Genomic DNA, 16,636 nt, shown 5'->3' with positions numbered 1-16,636 from the left:
GCTTGTACAAGATTATGTAATTAATTAATAAATTAGCTGGTGTGGATTTAAACAAAAGCAATGTGCATATTAGAGAACAAAATGATGGTGTATGTCTTTTTTCAGAATGTCAGTGTAACATTTATTTGCCAGTGAGGGTTGCCTAAGCAGGTTATGTTCAAATAAAGAGAAAGAAATTACATATCACCCCCACCTCCCAAAAAACTCTGTGTTATCCTCCCCTCAGTCACAACCAACCAGGACCAGGACAATGCTCTTAAAAGGTAAAGGTAAAGGTTCCCCCGCACATGCGTGCTAGTCGTTTCCAACTCTAGGGGCTGGTGCTCATCTCCGTTTCAAAGCCGAAGAGCCAGCGCTTGTCTGAGGACATCTCTGTGGTCATGTGGCCGGCATGACTAGACACCAAAGGTGCACGGAACGCTGTTACCTTCCCACTGTAGTGGTCCCTATTTTTCTACCTGCATTTTTACATGCTTTCGAACTGCTAGGTTGGCAGAAGCTGGGATGAGTAACAGGTGCTCACTCTGCTACGTGGCACTCGGGATTCGACCCGCCAAACTGCCAACCTTCTGGGGAAACAGGACTTTTTCTCCTTTTTTCTTTTTAAAGACAAAGCTTCGTAGAAACCAAATATGGCAAGAAGCCAAAAGATTGACTAATGTTGAGGTTTTATATCGCAATTAAGTTCTTATCCTGTTCTTCATTCTCAAGAAGATTTATATTAAATAGATTTATTGCAGAGAATTAGGAAATCATATATACGAAGCATTCTCACTCTAACTGCCTTCTGATTTCCTGTCATCTATGATATTAATCCCCAGGTTTACACTGTGGGGTTCTTCCTCTCAACTGTTCAAGTCTATCGTTGGGTGGTGGCTTATTTCCCAGCCTTGAAGGTTCTGCTGTCTGTGCCATCTTTTCAAAGAGCTTTTTCTGGGAGGAGGATCAAATATTCCTGTCTCACCAGATTCAAACTTTACAGAGCAGTTCCAGCTCTGCACACGTCAAGCTAAACCAGCTAATCTACCTGGGTGTATACATCATTCTTATCCCAGGGATTGCAGGGGTGGGCATCCTGAGATCACAACACCAAAATGGCAATATTTAAGCTCTTTTAAAGAGGATGGATTTGCCCACCCTTAATACCATTCAAAATAGACAAAAAAAGATCACTAATGGTGACACTGAACTCTTCAAATATAGCCCAGTTTTAATATAATATTAATTTACAAAACATAAGTAGTGAATTCATGCACCATCACACTAATCCAAGGCATGGTAAACTTTTATTTACTGAAAACAATGCATTAAATAATAAAACACGATTTACAAATCATGACAGTATATATAGCACCCTATGCCAAAACTAAGAAAACAGGTATCAATGGGATTGATACCAAGTCAAACTCTACAGTAGCTCAACTTACATAGTCAACCCCTGCCCCTCCCCAATTGTCTGCTTTAGTAATAAATAAATAAATAAATAAATAAATAAATAAATAAATAAATAAATAAATAAATAAATAAATAAATAAATAAAAACACAGCCACTGTTATATGCAAACCCTAATTTACAAATAGCAACTGTTTTGCACACGTGCAAAAAGCAAAGGGTTCTTTTTCTTTTATATACATTTGTGATTGACTGGGACAATTCCTTACCCCCTCCCCTCCCTTTCTTTTTTCTGGTCAGATAGCAGAATGTGTTCTGTGCACCACAACCGATTAAATCAAGCCCTTTTGTATTACAAGTATCTCCATGATTAATGGTTTTCACAAGTATGCCACATATATTACTACTCTCTAAGAAAAATTATGCTGATGACATTGTACACTAAACCATGAGACAGGAAGCAAATAAATTTGATAAATTATTTACTATGGCTAGTAAAAAGAACACCAATTTTACCAATCAGAGATTATAGCATATTTTTCCTTGTATGTTGGCTTGGTTTTCTTGTGCTTGTTTTCCACCTTCATTTTCCCAATACAAATTCCTTCTGTATATATTAATATGCAGAAGATATGGCTAGTATTTCAACTTCCTGTCCCAAATCAAAAGGACATGAATAATTTTCAACGTGTTTCATTCAGTCATGGAAATCAGAAGGAAGTTTAAACATTCTGAGTTTTAGAATTTAGAATTCCTATTTAATAGTTTGCCCAGTACTGAATGTTTTCAAACTTGGCAACTTTCAGATGTGTAGACTTCAATTCCCAGAAATCTTAGTCAGCCATGAAGTCATTTTAAAGTTGCTAATTTTGAGAATCATTGTCTAATTGTAAAAATCAGTGGAGAACCTTTAGTCAATCACCATTTCTCCTTAACTATCTTCACAGAATATTTTGTATACTACTCTCAATTCTTTGGCATGTTATATATCTTCTGGACTTAATCTTGCTCCTCCTTTTCTGCTCATAACAACATTTGAGATGTTATTATTAAATGTGAGTTGACCTTTCTGCATGAAGCTTCCGTCTTCTGATACAGAATGGGAAGGTCTTGCTTGGTTTCCAGTGAGTCCTTGAAATAATGAATAATCCTGTTAGAGACAGTTGCCTGTTAGTTTAATATAAGGACTCATTCTAGAATAATGGAAATAGTCTGTTTTACATCATTTGGGATGTTGTTCAATGTGATTCTGCCCAGATCTGATGTTCCATTCTGTCATTGACTAACCCATGAAGAACAATAACTTAAGACCATCAATTAGGATCACGTTCCTTATGGAAATTACTGCCCTGGATTGGCTGTTGCTTGCCCCACTGAAGTTATCAAATCTTTATCTCCCTTTAAAATTTTACAACCTAAAAGAATTAAATGAATGCTATCATGGTTCATGGTTTATGCATTTAGTTTTATTTTAATGTTTGCCTTCAAGTAAGCGTTGACTCCAGGCAACTGCCTGGAAAAGTCCCTTCAATTTTCTCAGAAATATTATATAAATGGTTTGCCATTTCCTCCTTCCTAGGGCTGAGAGAGAGTGGCTGGCCCAAGGTCTTCCAATTGGCTTTGTGTCCAAGATGGGACTAGAATTCAAAGATTTCCTGTTTCTAGTCTGATGTACCAAATACACCAAACTGGCCCTCTCGTGAATTTTAACTGCTTTAAAACTCTATGAATTGCAAAGAAATATTTGTTAGACATCATAATATTAAATACTGTTTGAAGGATTACGTTTTTACATTAAACACTTGAAGGCTTTATTGTGAGTTTAATATTTTCATGGCCTTGTGACTCCTTGTGCCCAAACACAGATTTGTTAAACATTCATTCTGTTCAATATAAAGTCAAGGTTACTACAATTACCTTCTACAATCTGATTACAGAATAAAGCAAGTTACAAGGGATTTGTTAACAGTTTTCATTCTTCTTATTATTGTACTCTCCATGTTTTATTAAACTGAAAGTCCTTTTCTGTATTTCAAAATATATTGTATTTTCTCAACTCATTTAAAATCACTGGGGTATTTTATTGTGCTGGTATTTTCATAAAGGTTAAAGCAACACAATCAAACTATATTCAAATGGAACCCCTCTGTGTCCCCATCACCACAATAGATAGTTGAAATTTATAAAAAGAAAAGAAGTTATATCTATAACTTGTGTCTGACGTTTCTAATATTCTTTGAATAAATTTGATTTGTGCTTAGATTGTAAGCCGCCCTGAGTCTTCGGAGAAGGGCGGGATATAAATGGGATTAAAATAAAATAAAATAAATAAAAATAATACATTGAAGTTGATGTTTACAAAGCTTTATAATATTATAGCAAAACATCAAAAGCAAGGGGCTAAGTAAATCTGATGGATAGCTGTTGTTGTTTTAATTGTTATTTTCTTAGAAATAAAATTCCAAATAATGAATTTCCATGGTCAATACCAGAAACCTTTTTTTATCAGTTACATGGCATTCAGCCTGAATTGTGGAATCATCATGCTTTCTGAGCTAGGTTATCTGCTTGCAGACAATTCATTATTCAACTAATATAGGTGACAACCTCAAGGCAAGTGAATGTAGAGTTTGTTCCATGTTTATATGGAACTTGTTCTGCTACCTTTATTGGGGGTATGCTTTTCCCTTGATACTTTCCCTTGTTAAGGTTATTGTTTTCTACTTTATTGTCTGGTATTAATCCTTGCTTATCTAGGTGTCTCTCTTCTATTGTGCTCTTCTAATAGATTAAACATGAATCTTTTCACTAAAGTGAACTACTCCCAGATTCTAACCATATGAACAGAGTGGGAACTCCCAGAAACACACTTTTCGGCTCAATGGATGATGCAAATGCTTGTTCTGTTATTCTAATTGTCCCTTTTCTCTGGCTGATTTCTTCTTCCTTCAACTTCAGGAATTAAACATTTCAAAAATAATGTTTTCATAATCTGTCTTTAATTATTGGCAGATCCTAGTTTAAGAGAAATTGAGAGAATTTCCAAAAACAAAACACACATGATCACTTAGCTATTATTTCTCCAAATTTGGGGATGGAGTTTTTTAATCGTTAATGCATGTACAATATGTTAAAGTAAATCCACAAATGTTTGCTAAAATAAAATTAAAAATAACATACATTTAAGATACCGTATATACTTGAGTATAAGCCGACTCGAGTATAAGCCGAGACCCCCAATTTCACCCCCAAAAACTGGAAAAAGTTGTTGACTCGAGTATAAGCCGATCCGCCGTTCTGCAAGCCTCTGCCGCCAGCAGAGGCTCGATCCGCCATTTTGCAAGCCTGAATACACAGGAATACCCTGTGTGGCCGCGGCTCTCGGGGAAGCCCTGGCTGTCCGCTTCCTCGCTCCACGCTGCCATTCGGGGCCTGCGCGTTCCCCGGGCAAATCGCGGCGCCCAGCAGGCGAGGAAACACGCCCGCTCCAGTCGCCCCCTCTTCCCTCAGGAGACGCGAAGCAAGTGACCGCCCGGAGCTTACCAAGGACTTGCTTCGGTGCTTCCAGGATCGCGCGCACCTCTCCCAAGCCGCCGCCGTCCGGAGACCTGCCGAAGTTTGGGGAGGTTTGGGGAGGTGCGCGCGCACCTCCCCAAACCACCCCAAACATCGGCAGGTCTACGGACCTCTGCGCCCTACCTGCCTGCTTCTTTCCGCAGCGGAAAGAAGCAGGCAGGCAGGGCGCGGAGGAACGGAGACCCGGCGACGTTTGGGGAGGTTTGGGCGCCTCCCCAAACGTCGCCGGGTCTCCGTTCCTCCGCGCCCTGCCTGCCTGCTTCTTTCCGCTGTGGAAAGAAGCAGGCAGGCAGGGCGCAGAGGAACGGAGACCTGGCGACGTTTGGGGAGGTTTGGGGAGGCGCACCTCCCCAAACCTCCCCAAACTTCGGCAGGTCTCCGGACGGCGGTGGCTTGGGAGAGGTGCGCGCGATCCCGGAAGCACCAAAGCCTCGGCCGCGCACAAGTCCTCGGTAAGTTTTTTTGTTGACTGGAGTATAAGCCGAAGTGGAATTTTTCAGCCCAAAAAGTGGGCTGAAAAATTCGGCTTATACTCAAGTATATACGGTAATTGCTTGAAAAAACATATCTGTTTGGTGAAAGATGAATGGAAATGCATTAAATGTTTGTGCAGTCTTTCATCGTGTTTTCAGATTGGACATATAAAATGAGAATGTGGGAGAAACTGAATTGACAAGTTTGACCATCCTTTTATACTAAATATAGTTGGATACAAGAAGCAGTTCCTCAATATTACATGAACCTTGTCCATTACTTGAAACATCATATTGCAAGAACTTTTTTTTTATCTTAATGTCTCTAGATAACCAAGCAGAGCATATCCATAAGCATTTCCTTATCTGCCAATAGTAATTGACTGATTATGTGCACACAAGTATTGTTGACTCTTTGTGACCACATAAATCAGGGGTCTCCAACCCCTGGTCCATGGCAAGGTGACAAACTGCAGCCCGCTCAGAACCGGGCACTGGAAGTGGTGGGTGAGCATGCATGAAGTTGCATTTGTGAAAGTGGCACACACACGCACATGACACCACCACCCTCTCCCCCTTCCCTGCCCCCACCCCTGCCCAGCCAGAAAATTTGGGGAACTCTGACATAAACAGATTTTCTCCATAATGATTTATCTCTAACCTGATCCTTCAAGGTTTCCAACAGTATACTCATTTGCCACCGCAATTGAACCCACCTACCTTGCTGATAGTCACCCTTTTCTTCAAATATATAATAATAATAATAATAATAATAATAATAATAATAATAATAATAATAATAATAATAATAATAATAATAATAATAGTAATAATAATAATAATAATAATAATAATAATAATAAGAAGAAGAAGAAGAAGAAGAAGAAGAAGAAGAAGAAGAAGAAGAAGTAGTAGTAGTAGTAGTAGTTGGAAGGGACCTTGGAGGTCATCTATTCCAACCCCATGCTCAGGCAGGAAACCCTATACCATTTCAGGCAAATGGCTATCCAGTCTCTTCTTAAAAACTTCCCCCAATCATCTTTGTTGCTCTTCTCTGTACCCTTTCTAGAGTCTCGACATCTTTTTTACATCGTGGTGACCAAAACTGGATGCAGTATTCCAGGTGTGGCCTTACCAAATCATTGTAAAGTGGTATTAGTACTTCACTTGATCTTGATTCTATCCCTCTGTTAATGCAGCCTAGCACTGTGTTGGCTTTTTTGGCAGCTGCAGCACACTGCTGGCTCATATTGAAGGACTAGGACTCCGAGATCCCTCTCACAGTTACTACTATTGAGCAAGGTACCACCTATACTATACCTGTGCATTTGATTTTTCCTGCCTAAATGTAGAACCTTACTTTTTTCACCATTGAATTTCATTTTGTTAGATAGCGCCCAGTGTTCGAGTTTGTCCAGATCCTCCTGTATCTTAAGCCTATCTTCTGGAGTATTAGCTATTCCTGCCAGCTTGGTGTCATCTGCAAATTTGATGAGTTCCCCATCTATCCCCTCATCCAAATCGTTAATGAAGATGTTGAAGAGCACTGGGCCCAGAACAGAGCCCTGGGGCATGCCACTACACACTTCATTCCATGTAGATGCAGTTCCATTGAGGACCACTCGCTGAGTATGGCCTGTCAGCCAGCTACGAATCCATCTGGTTGGTGATGCTATCTAACCCACATTTTTCTATCTTATCAAGTAGTAGGTTGTGATCTACTTTATCAAATGCCTTACTGAAGTCCAGGTAAATTATATCTGCAGTATTCCTCTGGTACACTAATTTTGTCACTTGGTCAAAGAATGTAATAAGATTTGTCTGGCATGATCTGTTTTTGACAAACCCATGTTGACTTTTAGTGATAACTTTGTTTGCATCAAGGTGTTCGCTGATTTGTTGTTTGATTAACTTTTCCAGAATCTTCCCAGGTATTGAGGTCATTTGACACAGAAACAGAGTTTTTTTAAATTTTTCTATTGAAAAGCTTATTCTTCTTTAAACAATTTTTCAAAACCCTTTTTGTTAAAATATCTGCAAATACCACACACTCATATAATTCAAGATTGCTACTTGAATTCTATTACTACATCATAGAATGTTATTCAGTGTATTGTTAATATAGGAGAGATTGTAATCAAAACAATAGCAACCAGGTTTCTGTCACTCTTTAGTCACAACAAATAAAACTTGTCTAAGCAAAAAAAAATCAAAAAAATTCATGGAGAAAATTTTATTTTGTTCAAAAACCTAGAGAAAAGTAATTTTTGTATTATTCTGTTGGTAATTCTAGTATTTATCCTGAATCAGGTTTGTAATACATATGTTCATAAGCTGTGTTAGGCATATGGTGATAGCCTATCTAGTTGGGTTGGAAATATATAAACCATGATGTTATAACTTTAAGGTGCTAATTGGCCAATGGGTGTGTAAGTTTTTGGATGGCCATAAGAGGGAGCTAGGAACGTAGCTTCTCTCTCTCTGCTCTCGCTGTTTTTCACTGTTAGTTACTCTGATACTGCTATTGTTGGTTTACTACTGTGTTAAACCTAAACAACTGTGTTTTTGACCTCTGGACCGGTAAGAAGACTTTGTATTTGGATTACTACTTGGACTGTGTTACTATTGTGTATGACCTGGACCGTTTACTTTTGACCGTGCTTTGTTTTTTCAACCACAAAGTAAAATATTTTTCTGTTTATCACAACTCAATGTCTCTTGTGGTTACTGTGTGACTCTTACTGCTCTAAGTACCCTTCATTGTCTGTGCAACTTCTTGTCAGCTCAAGGAGACCTCTGCACAATTACTGACAAGCTGTAACCTTTTTTTTAAAAAAAGTTTTTATTGTGGTTTTTTTCACACCATTCACTAGTACTTGTTCAACAAACATGTTGTTTGAGTTTATCATTCACTAATACAGATTTAATTCCTAATCCCTTATTGTTTTCTCCAGCCATTGATAAAATAAGTCCCAGGTTTGATAGTATTCTTCTTTTTCTTTCAGCCTCAGAGTAAGTAGCCCATCTGGTCCCAGCGTTTTTTCATTTTTTTGTCTTCTTATAGCCTCTGTCAATTCCATCATTGTTATTTCTTCATTTAACATAATTTTGAAGTTTTCTGAGACTTTTGGTAAATTATTTTTGAATCGTTTTCTTCCAGGAAATTTCTTCTATACCATACAGTTTCTCATAATTATTCTTTAATTATCTTTTTTATTTCTTCATTTTTGAATTGCAAACAGCCTTTTTCATCTACTAAATTATTTATCAATTTTTTTCTCCTTCTGTTTTTTAAGTTTGTAGGCTAGCCATCTTCCTGGTTTATTTGCATTTTCAAAAAAAGTTTTGTTTTGCTCTTTTAATTTGTTGTGCCAGTTTTTTCTGATTCTATTAAAATTAATTGATGTTTTACTATTTCCATTTGTCTTTTCAGTATTTTCTTTTGTGGATTTATGTGTAGTTCTAATTCTATTTTTTGAATTTTTCCTTTAACAGAATATGTTGTTGTCTTTTTTTCTTTATTTTTTTTTCTCCATGTATGTTATAGCTATACCTCTAAAATATGCTTTGGCTATATCCCATACATTTTGTAATATTGTATCTTCTTTTTTATTTTCTTTAAAGAAAAGCACAATTTCTTTTGTTGTTAATTCTATAAATTCTTTCTCTTTTAATATGGATTGGTTCAAGGTCCATCTTAGGTTTTTTTGCATTCCTTTCCACATCATTTTTAAAGAGTTTTGGTCTGCCCATATGCCTAATTCTATCTCAATCTCCTGCATATTGGTTCTTAATTCAGGTGTCACCCAAATCATGTCAATTCTGGACCAAGATGTATGGCTATTCAAGTAGAATGTATATTGTAGTTTTTCTGGTTTAGTTTCTCCCCAAATATCTTGTACCCCAATTTCCTCTATCATGTTAAAGAAAGTCTTAGGTAATCTTTTTCTTCCTCTTTTTCTTGTTTTGCTACTTTTATAGTCTAATGTCCCATCTACTATTGCGTTAAAATCCTTCACTAGGCAAGTATTTTGATATTCCATTTCTGCTATTTTTCTATGAAGATTTTGATAAAATTCTTCTTGTTTATTGTTTGGTGCATATATTACTACCAAAAGTATTTGTTTTTGATGTAAAAATATTTCTACCATCACAATTCTTCCTTCTTCATCTGAATAAATCATTTTAGAATTTATTGTCTCTTTGACGTATAAAGCTACTCCTCTTTTTTTGTTGTTGTGCTGATGCATAATAGAGTTTCCCAATTTTGGGGTATTCCAGAAGTTTATAGTATTGGGTTTTTTTATATGTGTCTCTTGCAGACAAATGTTCAATATTTAATTTCTGCAATTTTTTTAAAGATTCTGTTTCTTTTTGATGGGGAATTCAGTCTGTTTATGTTTCTTTCTCCATTTTGTTTACTTATATTTAGGCTCTTGTCGATCTTCTAGTTCTCTGCTCTCTTGCCATTCCCTCACCCTCTTGATCTGGCTTCTCTTTCTCTTCTTCTGTTTGAATAATTGTTTCCTCTGTTGTTCATTCTGTCTGTTTCTGGCTTTTTCTATCCTCTTGTTGATGTTGTACTCTTTCATCTAGGAATGCTCTGTTTCTTTCGTCAAAGTCTTCTGCCTTCCAAACTAAATCCAATCGATAACTTGTATTGTTCCAGTTGATTAAGATCCCTTCCGGCATGAACCACCTAAAGTTTACACCTTTTGCAATTAATTTTGTAGAGAAAAAGTGATATTATTATTATTATTATTATTATTATTATTATTATTATTATTATTATTATTATTATTATTATTATTATTAATAATTTTATTTGTATACCGCCCTTCTCCCAAAGGACTCAGGGTGGTGAACAGGGCAATACATACTAAAATACAAGAATACAAAAATTAAAAAGAGATTAAACAAAGAGCCCAATATAACAATACATTAAAATACATAAAACGATAATAAAAGCAAAACCCATCACCCATCAGGCCAGGCCGGCTTGTTCGAACAAGTAGGTCTTCAGATCGCGTCTTTGGTTGTCTCTTATTCTCTTAGGAATCTGCTTCAACACCACAATTTCCTTGTTTTTATATTGTAATGGATCATCCCTAACTTTTCTCAGTATCTCATCTCTTATTGTTTTCTTTATAAATCTTACATGGACTTCTCTGGGTAATTTGTGTTTCCTCGCGTAGCTTGAATTCATTTGAAATATTTCATCTATTTCCATTTGTATCTCCACTCTGTTTTTAAGGCCTCCGCCAGTAGATTCATAACCAGTTCTGCTATATCTTCCTCCTTGTCTTCAGGTATATTTTGGAATCTTAGGTAGTGTACAGCTTGCTCCATTTCCAAGGCTGCAACTCCTCTGTCTAAATTTTGATTTGCTTGTTCTAATCTTTCATTTTCTTCCATTAATGCCTCTATTTTTTAATCAGTTTCTTCTGATTTGTCTTCCATTTTCTGAATTTTTTGTTCATTTTTGGCAATCATTCGTTGATGGGTGTCAAACTGTGTCTTTATGTGTCAAGCATTTGCTCACTTAGCTTATCAAAGTTGTTTTTGTCTCTTCATGATTTTTCTGTATTTTCTGTATTTATGATTTGTCTTTAATTAGCTGTAGTGTGACTTACATCTCTTTTTTGAAAGCTGTTTATTTTTTCTCACTGTAACACTAGATCCCTGGCTTACTGGACTAGATGTTCCAGAAGAGCGTGCAGAATAGTTGTGGGGTGTTTTTTTTTGGGGGGGGGGGTAATTTTAGTGACATTTGGTGCACTCATTTTTTCAATTGAGCAAGTTTTGTAAATCCACAAAGAGAAAAAGAAAAGGAAAAAAGCCAACTGATTTAGGCTATAATCCAAGCGTGAAACAAGCCAACTGTTTTAGGTTAATCCAAATGTTCCAGTTAGCTTAAAGATTTAAAAGCCCTCTGTTTCCAAGTAGTTTATATTACGGTTATATCCAGGGTCAGAATATATGATTATAGAAAGTCTTTCCTAGCATAAAGTCACATAAAATTCTTTTTTTTACAACAGGTGTTATGTCAAGGTCAAGAGCTTCTCTGGTTCTTTTAGTATTGTTGTAGTATTTCCTTTCATCACTGGATGTCCTTATTTACTGTATTGTCTATATCCAAGTTTTAAAAGTTATTTTTAAATTGCTTTCTCACATAAATTAGGAATTAACAAAATTTTCTTTAAATAAGTATTTATTTATTTATTTATTTATTTTATTACATTTATATACCGCCCTTTCCCGAAGGACTCAGGGTGGTTTACAGGGTAATTAAAAACCAAAATACAAAAGTTAAAAACAAGTTTAAAAAAAATAAATAAATTTGTCCCTGTATAAGTAAAACCCCAGTTAAAATAAGATTAATCCTCAGCCTGGGCCAGAGAGCTCGAAGAGCCAGGTCTTCAGGTCCCAGCGGAATGAACGGAGGTCGGGGGCAGTCCTCAGCTCCACTGGCAGCTGGTTCCAAAGGGCAGGCGCCCCCACTGAGAAGGCCCTATCCCTGGGTGTCGTCCGCCGGCAATCTCTTACCGGTGGCACCCTGAGAAGACCCTCCCTGTGGGAGCGCACTGGACGAAGGGAACTTGATGCCGGCAGCAGGTGTTCCCTCAGATATCCCAATTCCATTTTTCCATATTCTTTTGTATTCCTTAATTTTGTTCCCCATTTAATTTTTTTTGCCACTTTTAACTCGCTTCTTCCCAAATCTTCCTGGGGTCTTTGCTTTAGAAATTTTATCCAATCAGGGGATTTCTATTTCCAAGTCCACAGGGAATAGGAATAAAAAGAAACAATCTCAACCAGTTCTCAGCACGTTGTTGACAATCAGCTGTCTGGCCGGTTGTCTATGATTGAGCTGCCTGTGCCTTTACAGGCAGCCTTTTTTCTGTACGTTTGAAGACATTCCGCCATCGGCTCCAAGCTCCCAAGGCTTCCCTTCTTCTTCTTTGCCTCTCCAGGCCAACTTTCCGATCCCTTGAGGTCTCTAGACAGAGCAAAATCGGGCTAGGAAGCCGGAGCTCTGATTTCTTTTGCCCATCTCGTCATGACACCAAACCGGAAGCCTTAAGCTATAACTTTTTATTTCTGTATCAATCTGCAGTTTTTAAAAAATTCTATATATTGAATGATGCATTATTCAACATTGTAACAACAATTTGCATTAAAATATAACTTTTGTTCTCAAATATACATTTGTGTGGACGTCAACATACCTATTTCTTTATAGATTTCATTTTATTTCTGTTTTTAAGTGAAGGTTTGTTCCAAAGGTATTGATCTGGCATTCAAATGACTCGAAAACCTTTCCCTTATTCATTTTTCCATCTGATACAAAACTTGTTATGGGATTAGGAAATCAACAATCCACTGCATTCTAACTAGAATGTTGCCCTGAAAATGATTATCCAAGCATTTGTAGAAATATAAAAATAAAAGCAAAACGTATTCCAATCCCTCTGTTTATTGGGGCAACTCCGGCAAGAAATTATGGAATTTTAGTCTCAAAAATCTAGCACATGGGTGTCAAACTCGCCACGTCACGTGACGTGTTGTGATGGATTGTGACTTTTTTTTTTTTTGCATTGCTGGAGCTGGGGTATGATGATGCAACTGGCCTGCGGGCTGGCAGTTTGACATCCCTGATCTAGAGGATACCAAATTGGTTAATCCTACATTCTGTTTTCCACTAATGCAAACCAAAGGCTTTAAGAGCAAGCTTCTTTCAAACAGGGTGTGAGCTCTTTAAGTTAAATTATTTATGCAGAAAAATTCAGGAAAAAGTAGGTATCACACTTCATTATCAGATAAATGTACAATCAGAAATTACCATATGATTACAACTAAAAACATGAACTACCAATACAATCACAGCAAATTATCATTCATTTACAACATGAAACTATATAAAGGAGAGATATAATCAGAGAAGAAAGCACAAGTGATAGTTAATCTAAAAGCAATTAACTTCGCCTTTAAAGAATAGAAAGCCCATTTTCAGAGCTTTAAAATCAACAGCAACAATGTTCTCTTTTAATTTGGCACATATATATCACTTCCTTATCAAATTAAACTGAATTGTTGTTGCCGCTCATGAGGAACTAAATTCACTGCTGTCATTGTTGCAAATAAGTTACAACTAGTTACAGACAACTTACAAACAATACTTTCATGATTTTACATTTTGTTCTATCCATACTTTCTAGCAATGTTTATCTTATGTTACAGGCATACAAACTACTGGGGCTACTGGCTACTTGTAGTTAAAATTGCAGTAAGGCTTTCATTGAAGGATTTAAAATATGATAGACACTAGAATCACATTAAGAATATATCATGGTTCAGAAGCACCAGATCTAGTCTTGGCTGTAGATCTCTGATATCTTCAAAGAAATGCCACAGAATTTTGTGACAGAAGGTAACAGAAGAGAAAAGGTGACGATCATTGTACCAACTGTACTGCATTAGCTTATGGTAAGGTAAAGGTTCCCCCGCACATGTGTGCTAGTCCTTTCCAACTCTAGGGGCCGGTGCTCATCTCTGTTTCAAAGCCGAAGAGCCAGCACTTGTCCGAGGACGTCTCCATGGTCATGTGGCCGGCATGACTAGACGCCAAAGGCGCACGGAATGCTGTTACTAGCTTATGGTAGTGTGTGCCATTAAGTCAGTGTACCAATAGGTCTTAGTAGCTGCTTGGAATGAATGGGTAATGCAAGTCTTGGATCTGATCATCTTGCATAGATACTTGCTGTTCATAGGTTCAAAAGATCCCTTTGATGTTCAGAGAAGCTCTGAATGATGAGACAGTAGAAAAGACACCTAGAGCACCTTGTTTTGACAGAAAATGAATAGCAAATCTAACCAAGCATGGGTAAGAGCTTGATGATTTCCCTGGTGAAATATGCATTCACATATTGTTAAACAATGGTTTCATTTAAGGTGACCCAATTGCTCCTAGTTAGGAAGGGAGCAGGGTGGTACCCACAAGGCCACTGAGGACTATTCTAGGCATCTGCTGAAGTTACTTGCAAACAACTTTGGATTTACTGTGAACTAGACAAGTCCAATGGAAGTACTGAGACACAGGCTAGCTTTGTTTTCTGGAATGACTTTGAGTTTGTTATTTTTCAGGAAGTGGAAAGTGTCCTTGGGGCCATAAGCTCTGCCATTTTCATTTTAGATTCCTATTCTTTCAGAGCAATCATGGCCTTCAAGAAGTAACATAGTATTGAGTCCATATGATAGTGAAGGTATTCTTGAGAGAGAAGATCATTCCACTAGTTCTGAAAGCACGGTCTGGTCCTTCCTCAAGAAATCTGGAACCAGCAGAATTGAGCATTTTTGTCTGATTGCCATTATTTTTAGACAAAATCGTTAAGGGGTTGGGTTGCAGTTTAATGAAGAAGAAGGAGGAGGAGGAGGAGGAGGAGGAAGGGACCTTGGAGGTCATCTAGTCCAACCCCCTGCTCAGGCAGGAAACCCTATACCATTTCGGACAAATGGCTGTCCAGTCTCTTCTTAAAAACTTCCAGTGTTGGAGTATTCACCACTTCTGGAGGCAGGTTGTTCCACTGGTTAATTGTTCTAATTGTCAGGAAATTTTTCCTTAGTTCTAGGTTGCTTCTCTCTTTGGTTAGTTTCCATCCATTGCTTCTTGTCCTGCCTTCAGGTGCTTTGGAGAATAGCTTGAATCCCTCTTCTTTGTGGCAACCCCTGAGATAATGGAACACTGCTATCATGTCACCCCTCACCCTTCTCTTCATTAAACTAGACATACCCAATTCCAGCAACCGTTCCTTGTATGTTTTAGCCTCCAGTCCCCCGATCATCTTTGTTGCTCTTCTCTGTATTCTTTCTAGAGTCTCAACATCTTTTTTACATCATGGTGACCAAAACTGGATGCAGTATTCCAAGTGTGGCCTTACCAAGGCATTGTAAAGGGGTATTAACACTTTATGTGATCTTGATTCTATCCCTCTTTTAATGCAGCCTAGCACTGTGTTGGCTTTTTTGACAGCTGAAGCACACTGCTGGCTCATATTTAAGTGATTGTCCACTAGGATTCAAGATCCCTCTCACAGTTATTACTATTGAGCAAGGTATCTCCTATACTATACCTGTGCATTTGGTTTTTCTTGCCTAAGTGTAGATCCTTACTTTTTTCACCACTGAATTTCATTTTATTAGATAGCACCCAATGTTCAAGTTTGTAAAGATCCTTCTGTATCTTAAGCCTGTCTTCTGGAGTTTTGGCTATTCCTGCCAGCTTGGTGTCATCTGCAAATTTGATGAGTTCCCCATCTAGCCCCTCATCCAAATCATTGATGAAGATGTTGAAGAGCACTGGGCCCAGGACAGAGCTCTGGGGGACCCCACTACTCACTTTCCTCTATCTAGATGCAGTTCCATTGAGCACTACATGCTGAGTACGGCCAGTCAGCCAGCTACAAATCCATCTGGTGGTGATGCTGTCTAACCCACACTTTTCTATCTTATCACGCAGTAGGTTTCAAATAGCCCAGGAGAAAGCAGTTTATCTAGACCCTTTCGATTCATTTTCATCACTCAAATAGCATTGGTTGTACTATTGGATGACTTCTGGTGAGCGTGGATATGATGAGTCTCCTTGATCTCTCAACAGTCATTGTCATCTATGTCATCAACCATGGTACCCTTCTGGTTTAGCTCAAGGAAGTGGGAATGGGGTCACAGTATTATCATCACTGTTTTTCCTAGATAGTTTTAATATGGGTTAATATGGCAGGATGTCAAGTCTTAGACCACTGCTGTGCAGAATGGGTCACATTTCCACTCTCTCTCAACTACTCTCTAGCTTAACATCTGTAGGAAGCTGCTGGGTGAGGTCATCCATTGGCACAGAATTAAGTACCATCAGTAGCTACTGTAGCAATGAATATCTTACCAAAACAGCTTTTCCTATTTCAAACAGTACCCATAAAAATAGAGAGAAAAATTCTTCAATGATCTAAACAGACTGATTTTGAAATTTATTTGGCAAGGGAAGAAAGAGAGAATTAGATTAAAAATGGTACAAGAATCTAAAGAAAATGGAGGATTTGGTTTACCAGATTGGGTCTTATAATATCAAGCATGGGCTTTAACATGGCTAAAAGAATGGATAACCCTTAGACATAAAAGATTATTATACTTAGAAAAGCAT

This window comes from Vipera berus, assembly GCF_964194415.1.
Source record: "Vipera berus genome assembly, chromosome: 3".
Lineage (NCBI taxonomy): Eukaryota > Metazoa > Chordata > Lepidosauria > Squamata > Viperidae > Vipera > Vipera berus.
Note: the sequence above shows the minus strand (reverse complement) of the source record.